The following is an 8,549-nucleotide window of genomic DNA, read 5'->3' on the forward strand; positions in this document are numbered from 1 at the left end:
TGCCTTAGCACCTTTTTTCTAGAAAGTTGTGCATATAGGCCACACTTCTGCTAAAATCGTTTTTGCGCAGTTATCTGATGTGCGTTTTCTGATTTTCTTTTTCGGTAGCTTCATCTTTTCATGCAGGGGAAGTAAAGAACTGCCTCTTCGATGTAAATAAGCATTCTGAAGCTGTTGGCATAACAGTCAGCGCTGTTGTGACTGACATGGGACCTGGCAACATGGCCATCTGGCGACTGTGTGGTATGCAAGCTTCAAAATATGGGAAACCAAAAGTCTCATACCCTCACCCTTGCGGGAAAGGAGGGCAGCTGTACTTCCTTGCTGATGCCCCTCATCCCTTGAAAAATCTCAGAGGTCACCTTATTCGAGGCCAGGAGATAATTCTACATGACACCACTGTTAAAAAAGAGAACCTTCCAAGCAACAAGGTAAGCTTAGTGTATTGCCTTCTAGTTTCACTCCATTGGCTTGGTTTGTGAACACACGCTACTCACTGGATTACAGATGCTGTCAATAGTTTTTTATTTGTTAGGGAACAGACGATACCACGTTGACAAGGTTTTTTTTTCATTTGCAAGTAACTCCGCATACCTCAATGTAGCCACTACGGCCAAGCGGCAACAGCTATTGTCACTGTGCTGTAAACGGCATCTTTTTGGTAGTTTAGTAGCGCTGACAATTGGTATGGGTTCATGGTTAAGAATGGCGCAAGAATATGAGACACAAAAGGAAGAAAACACAAGGACGAGCGCCTTATCTGTTTTTTTTTGTGACCACGTGCTTTGATATATGTGTTAGTCGACTAACAAAAATTAGTTGACAGTCCGGTGCCCGTCCTTGTGCTTTCGTCATTTTTGTGTCACATGTTCTGGCGCCATTCTCAGCCATAATTAAGTTTGCTTAAAATTTGGAGAAAGAACTAAATACCGTTGAATCGAGCTGTGCGACATTCTTAAGTATGCCTATCAGAAACCTAAGCCTAAATTCTAACAAGAGTGCATCTGGCACTGCTGCTCAAACGTGTCCATGCTAGCGACCATATCCATGCTTTCGTTGCACGTATTCATTGCGAAGCCGACATGAGCATGTTGAATACGAAGCCGTGAAGACAGTTCACACAGAGACTGAGCCCTGTGGTCAGTCACAAATAAAGAACACTATCACGCGTTCTAGATGCCAATGGAATAATCAGTTTTGTCGTCATTTGACAATAAACATCAGTAAAGTTGCCGTGACTTGTAAATATTGTCAACCAATTGTCTCCCATTTGTTGAAAACTACGCTTGCGAGTGTGCTCAGGGCGAGTTTCTTGTAATTCAAGCATTCATGAAAATAAAGATAAAGGCGGCCATGCATTGTAAACTAGCTGTTGCAAAACAGTGCCAACAGCTATGTCAGAAGCATCCACCATAATGAAAATCGGCACGACTGGTTTTCTGTGCGCCGCCAACATTAATTACACAATACATTAGAAATCCAATGAGGATTTCATCCAAGGGAGGACAGAAGATTTTGAGGAAAAATTCGTAAGCAGGGGCTGTATTGCAGCTGATGTTTCTACAAGTGGGCATGTATGCTTGTTGAAACAAGTTGTCAGCCAGTCCACTTTTCAAAATGCTTGCTCCTGCATAAACCCCATTTACGAATTTTCGTCACTAAATAGTACAAGCCATTTAAGATTCCGTTAGGTGGTTATTAGACAGAAAGCTACTAATTAAATCGTGGAAATGAAAAAAAAAATAAGCGGTCAGGGGTCGTTTAACTAGTAACGCACATGCTATGTTGTGACAACTTGATAACCATTTAATTCAAAGTGCATACTTATGTCCTATATTTCTTAGGTCTCCCTAGAGCGCATAAAGAAGGCCTGTAAACTTGACGCCAAGCATCAGCTGAAGCTCTTGCCACACCTGAAGCTCCGGGACTTGGACCCTTCGAACTTCGAAAAAATGAACGTTGCTACAGCACATGCTCTTTTTCACCATGCTACAGCTGCGGGCCTTCGTTACTTTGTTCACAAAAATCATCTCCCAGAAGAAGCTCTCACTACAGCATTTTTCCTTGAACAAGTTTTCCGATGGTTCGCTATCATGCCGGACGCCACGAACCATGAAGACTGCTCTGAGTGAACTCTGCCTTCAAAAAGGAGATGAAGCGAAGTGCTTTCTCATTAATTTCATAGGTATGGTGACAGACATGGTGATTGTCGACAGAACAAGTAAAAGTTCTTGGAAGCCTTTTCAAACAGGTGCGTGTCTCTCCACACTTAGTACTGTGGAGTTGCGCCAGCTGTATATTTCAAAAAGGCAATTTAGGTTTTTGGTGTTGAGCAGGCTGAGCCAAGATGCCTCAGAGAATTTATTTAGCACAATTCGTTTGAAAAAAAAAATTCCACGTGCAAGAGAATTTAAGGCAACTTTCAGGGTAATCGTGCTGGCACAATTCTCGCAACCAAGCCGCCATGGCTCCTATGCAGTCGATGAAGCGCAAGATCTTTTAGCTTTTCTGAAAGATAAAGGTGAATACGGAAAGCAATTAGACGAACTGGTTGATACTAGTTTTGAGAGCATTTCAGAGCTGTGTGAGGAAGAAGAAGATAGCTTTCTTTATTTTTCTGGATACATTGCATATGCTGTTATTCACAAGTACAAAATTTGCTGTATATGCAAGGGGAGCATGGTTGACAGCAACAAGGCTATTCCTGAGCTTGTGGCCTTGAAATTCTTCATAAAGGAAGGACAAAATACACTGAAAATGGTGTCTGACTTGCTTGTAAAATTGCTGCACGAGTGTGAGGAACTTTTTCGAGGGAATGAATATCGGCTACTCGATTCAAAGCTGCTCATCAGAGAGCTTAAGGAAGGCTGCTGAGGAAAAGTTTGAAACTTTCGAAAAATTTCCATCATGCCGCAATGTAGCACAGAAGGCTGCAGCCCTTTTTTTTTCTTTGCAGGCTGAGGTTTGCATTAAAAAAAACAATGCCGAGCTTTTCATTCAACTTCAGCAATCTGCCAAGTGTGGCTCCAAAAGCGTCGGAATGCGCATATTATGCCAAAGTGTATATTAGGGCACCACGTTTACGTTACCATTCAACTCATTTTAGAGGGATAGGAATTATAGTTGTTGGGGTTCGACTTCGCACAACCACATTATGATTACGAGAGATGCCGCAGTGGGGGGGGGGGGGAGACAAAGTTTCGACCACCTGGGGTTCCTCAACACGCAGCTAAATTATTCTCGGTTTCAGCCGATGACAATGCCACTAGAGACTGCAACATCAAGCGTAACAGTGTGTATGCTTCCTAATGGATCGCCATTACTAATTCAGAGTTCATGCTTTGAACTTTTTTTTTCACCATTTCAGGCACCACCCATGATGGTGCCTGAAATTGTGAAAAGAGCGGCAAATCTGTGTTTCTTTTTCAAGGCACTCGATATTGCAACAAAATTTGTCTAATATGTTAATTTATGAGTTATAGTCAACATTTTTAATTAACCTTCTCGATTCTGAAGCCATTCATTCTGTGTTAATATATAAGTCAAATGAAATCTTCGGCAAGATGTATACTTGAAATTTGTTCTAGGTTATGCGGACACTAGGAAAAGATAAGTTATACCTTCGACAAAAGTCAAGGAACGTAGCACGACTCGTCGAATATGGTACTGTCTTCACATGCAATTGTAAGCTGCAAAATGAAATTGAATAAAAAATTGCCCGCAGCTTCCCTCGGGGGAACACTGAGGAGGATGCGGACCATATAATTGGTTAACGGGGTGTTAAAGTGCGACTTACTTGGGTCGATGGCTAAATTGGTTAACGTGGTTGTGAAATGGGGTGTTAAATTGCGACTTACTTGGGTCGATGGCTAAATTGGTTAACGTGGTTGTAGGAGGGGGCGTTAAATGAGTGAACACGTACACACGTATGCGAAAGGGCGGCGCTGGTCGAAGGGACGTCGATCATTGTGTTTGTGGATTCGTTGGAATTCATTTCACCGCGACCTTGGACGTCGACGCGCCGTACAAACCAACCGACGAGCGGCAACTGAGCGAGCGAGCGCCGACCTTGAGTATATATACTGCACGACGGCGCATGCACTGTCAGCTGTTGAATGTTCTCGAAGCGCGACGCCACATGCGCGTCCACTGGAGAATCAGGAGAATTGTAGATGTCGAACGCGGTGTGTAGAGGAGGAAGGGTGCACAGATGGTGGAGGAGTGAAGCGCGCGCGGTGTGTAGAGGAGGAAGGGATGCACAGATGGTGGAAGAGTGGGCGATGGCGCGACGGCGCATGCGCGCGCGTCAGCTGTCGAATGTTCGAGAAGCGGTACGGACGGCGCACTACAAGGCGCGAGTATAAGATGCTCCGCATCTAAAACAAACTTATTATGCAGCAGGTTACATATGCCCAAACCTCGTTGTGTTTTGCTCTGTTGTCCTATTGTAGATGCCGATGTACTTTGCGATGTCAGTGCACGTCAGACACCACATGGTCAAAATTTTTGAGTCCGATACAACTCTCATAATGATATTGTGGTTTTGGGACGTACAACCCAAGATATTATTTCCTTGCTCCTAGTCAATTCAAATAGCAAATACAAGTGGTGTATAGAAGTTTTTGCATAGCGTGTCAAGTGCTAAAGTTTGTTCAGTCAAATGAGCTAGCGCTTGGCATATATTTTTGTAATGTTATGGAAGTGCAGTGCAATATGTATTTGCTTGTGTTCGTTTTATTAGAATGAGAAAAGTGCACTAAAAGCCTCGACATGTTTTTGTGGTGTTATAGAAAGATTTCACGAGTGCAATTGACGCCTCGCTATGTTTTTGTAGTGTTATAGAGGTGGTAGTGTTAATAATGTTTCTATGTTTGCTTGTGTTCTTTGTTTTAGGCTGTGGCAAGTGCAATAAAAGCCTCATTATATGTTTTCATTGAGTTATAAAGATGCTAATGCAAAAAAAGGGTTGTATACATGCTTGTGTTGTTTCAAAATGGAACTAGTGCAATGAAACCTTCATGATAAGTTTTCGTGGTTCTATAGTATAGAAGCGAAGTGCAATAAATATTTGTATGTTTGCTTGTGTTTATTACTTGAGTATGTGAAGAGTGCACTGAAAGCTTCTATAAGTTTTTGTAGTGTTGTAGAAAGATGTGACGAGTGCAATAAAAGCCTCCCTATGACTATGTTGTTCAGTGTTATAGAAGTTCTAGTGTGATAAATGATTTCGTGTTTTACTTGTGTTCATTCATTCAGGTTGTGTAAAGTGCAATAAAAATATCATGATAGGTTTTTATAGTGCTACATAGGTGCAGTGCAATATTTGTTTGTTTACTTGTGTCCACTGATTTAAAATGGGGCAAGTGCAATAAAAGCCCTAAGAAGATATCAATTTTCTAGTCAATGTGCATGAAAATTTTGAGTACAAGGCGGCAGCTATGCTTCGTGCTTGTATAATTACTTTAATTGCATGTTGTGCAGCGGGTGTTGCTATAGAAAGATTAGTGTTCAGTGAGGATTGAGTAAACGCTTGGCTTCTTTGTATCTATGCGCGGCACTGCAAAACTTGCTCTATTCGCATTACCCAGAGATGCAGTGAATAGGTTATAAGTGTAGAGTTGGTCAGCGTAGGTCGGCTGCATACGTCCAAATTGGTCTGACTGCTGAAACGCTAAAAAAGGGAGAAGATAACCTAGAATTATTCGAATCGGCAAGGTGTTTTAGATAGCGCGTTAGATTAATGCAACTTTTAAACCTTAAGCGAAAGGAATGTTGGACGCGACAGGGCTGTTGAACGATTCAAATCAGCTGTCGTTGAGCCGTTATTGTAGTACCAGAGCCCTGGGTAACACAGGCGTTGCACGGCCACTCTCAATCGCTACCCAGCTCGATTCAGTTGAAAAATTAAACGCAGCTGGCTTTCTCACACAGTGTGCGAATGAGCCCCACGCAACAAAAAATTATATAGCTGACTGGCTCAATCGCGATCAAATGTGCGGAAATAATCTGATATCTGTAAATGGGTTAAAACAGCGGAATAGAAATCGAAGCGAATGTGCGGGCAACTATAACTATATATCGCTGTTTCAACGAGCCGATGCACTATGTCTCATTACTATATATCAAGAGCGTAAGCATAATATCAATGCTTGTTGGTGTGAATGTAGCAACCGAATTTTGCTCGTACCTTCCTAAAAAATGAAATGGCAAAAAAAAAAATGCCGGTACTCAGAAGCGCGAGGGCTGCTCCTACGTGGGTGGTGAGTGGCTTTTCCGCAAGACATTTACACCCAAGATGGCGTACCTTGGCGCAACTCTGCTACCTAAAGGTAGCATATAGAGTAACTCTAGCCCAAAGAGCTTCGTCGCACCCTCTGGTGCACTGTCGGGTGCATATACTCGGCAACAACTTTTCTTGGCACTGAAGGGAAAGCTACGGAGGCGGAGCTTCTGCACATGTATCACTTCGCGAAGTTGTCCATCCTGGCGCGCGTCGTGTAACGCTTTGGAAAGTGACGGGGGCGCACCATCAGCGTTTCATGTAGACGTAGACGCCGTTTAGCGTCTGAAGTGCACGTAAGTGGGCGGGACTTTTATGCAGGCTCAAACATTTCCACGTAGCTTCGTCCAGGCTCAAATAGCTCCACGTAGAAAATAAAGGGGGAACTTCTATTCACCTTTTCACAGAGAGAAAAAACACCGCCATGATAGGCTGCGCGCAGGAGTACGAATGCTAAGAGCGCAGCCTTGTCAATGTATTTTTGAGGGGAGACGCCAATTTGCACAGCCCAAAGAGGACTACGGCGGCACCCAGGGAGGCGTTTTTGAAAAAGTCTATAATTCACGGTGAAAATACGGGCGCTGTTGTGGAACTACATTTACTGGTGGTAGGATAGCGGCAATTTTGCTCTGCAGCCTTCGCTCGAATGCCAAGAAAAGTTCTCATCGAAAATATTAGCCAACACGGTATTTGCACAGTACAAGACGTCTAGCATGACCCATCGGCATGCTACACGTAAATTTAAAAAACTTATAATATAATTTCACACCTATGAGTGAAGGACGCTCTAGAGTAACGTGTAAGAAAAAGTTTACAAGGTGGTATTGCTGCTAAGAGCAACGATATAATGCCCAGAGTAGTGTATATATATGTACGCGTATCTCGGAAAATGTTTCGAGTATGCAGCTATGGTATCACGCCCACCACTCCTGTTTTCAGCTGCGTGATGACGTAGATAGGTAGAGGCGACTAGTGAGTCATTAGCAATCGGGAGCTAATTTTTGAGCACTTGAAGTGCATGATGTGGAGAGAAACATCCCAGACACGCCTAACGATGCCAATGTTGAAGATTTGTTGCGGTAGCGAGGCAGCTTCGTATATGCAGTATCTGGCAATTAGCAAATAAGACTTAACTTGCATTCCCATTGTAGAAAGCAAATTCTGGGGTTAATTTTACGACTTCTTTTTTCCTTGCCATATTTTGCCAGTTATTCATAGGCCTACTAATTTGCCGAAGGGCAAGCGCTTGACTCTAAAGAACGTAAAAACTCTTCTGCGGCGAAAGTTAGTAAAAGCTCTGAAGAAAATGATGATTATGATGATAGTGTGCTGCAGTACCCTTCGTAACACGGAGGTGTACTGTAACGGCTGTATCGACAAGATTTATTGCATAAATTTCCGAAGGCTCAGTGGTGACAACCCAAGCTGAGGAGTTTTTGATTCTTGAAGCTTCTTCCCCCAGCTTCTATCATTTTCAAATATCAAAAAATCTATCTATCTATCTATCTATCTATCTATCTATCTATCTATCTATCTATCTATCTATCTATCTATCTGTGTATCTATCTATCTATCTGTGTATCTATCTATCTATCTATCTATCTATCTATCTATCTATCTATCTATCTATCTATCTATCTATCTATCTATCTATCTATCTAACTAACTAACTATCTATCTATCTATTTGTCTATCTATCTATCTATCTATCTATCTATCTATCTATCTATCTATCTATTTCTTATGCCTGAGTGCTCGCGTGATGACCTAATTAACTTAGGGTAAATCGAAATCAGTGCGGAAGAGTAAGGTGGTTTTACGATTATGACTAGGTATTCATGACATACAAAATGAGACAATTTTGTCGCGCACGTCGTCAAACCCTTTCCGCGAGGCACGTGGGGCACATACCCACATACCATGGATGGGTATGTTGCACACATTTACGACAAAATGCAGACTCGACCTTGTTGGAATATTCTTGTCTTGAAGCTTTTGCACTCATTTGTATTTCTCATGTTTGTCCCTGTGTGTTTGCGCAAACACTTCAAGATGAACACATATCTGTGTATAAGCCATAAGTGATTGACTATTCATGCCAAGGAACGGTAAGAATAGGCATTCGTAATTTTTAACGCGGGACCACTAAGAAAGAGCTGACATCAGCAGCTTTGATGCAACAAATACAAAAAAATAAATACCAGGCAATCAAATTTCTGCATTCTACTTGGCGATCAAGTATTCTACCACAGAGCCACGCCAGGCCTCG

General features: G+C 42.3%; 1 pseudogene; it reads left to right on the forward strand.

Moving 5' to 3' along the window:
- The first annotated feature begins 206 nt into the window (after positions 1-206).
- Positions 207-3,380, forward strand: LOC142765829 (uncharacterized; annotated as a pseudogene).
- Positions 3,381-8,549: the final 5,169 nt, after the last annotated feature.

This window comes from Rhipicephalus microplus, chromosome 6 (genome assembly GCF_043290135.1).
Source record: "Rhipicephalus microplus isolate Deutch F79 chromosome 6, USDA_Rmic, whole genome shotgun sequence".
Classification (NCBI taxonomy): domain Eukaryota; kingdom Metazoa; phylum Arthropoda; class Arachnida; order Ixodida; family Ixodidae; genus Rhipicephalus; species Rhipicephalus microplus.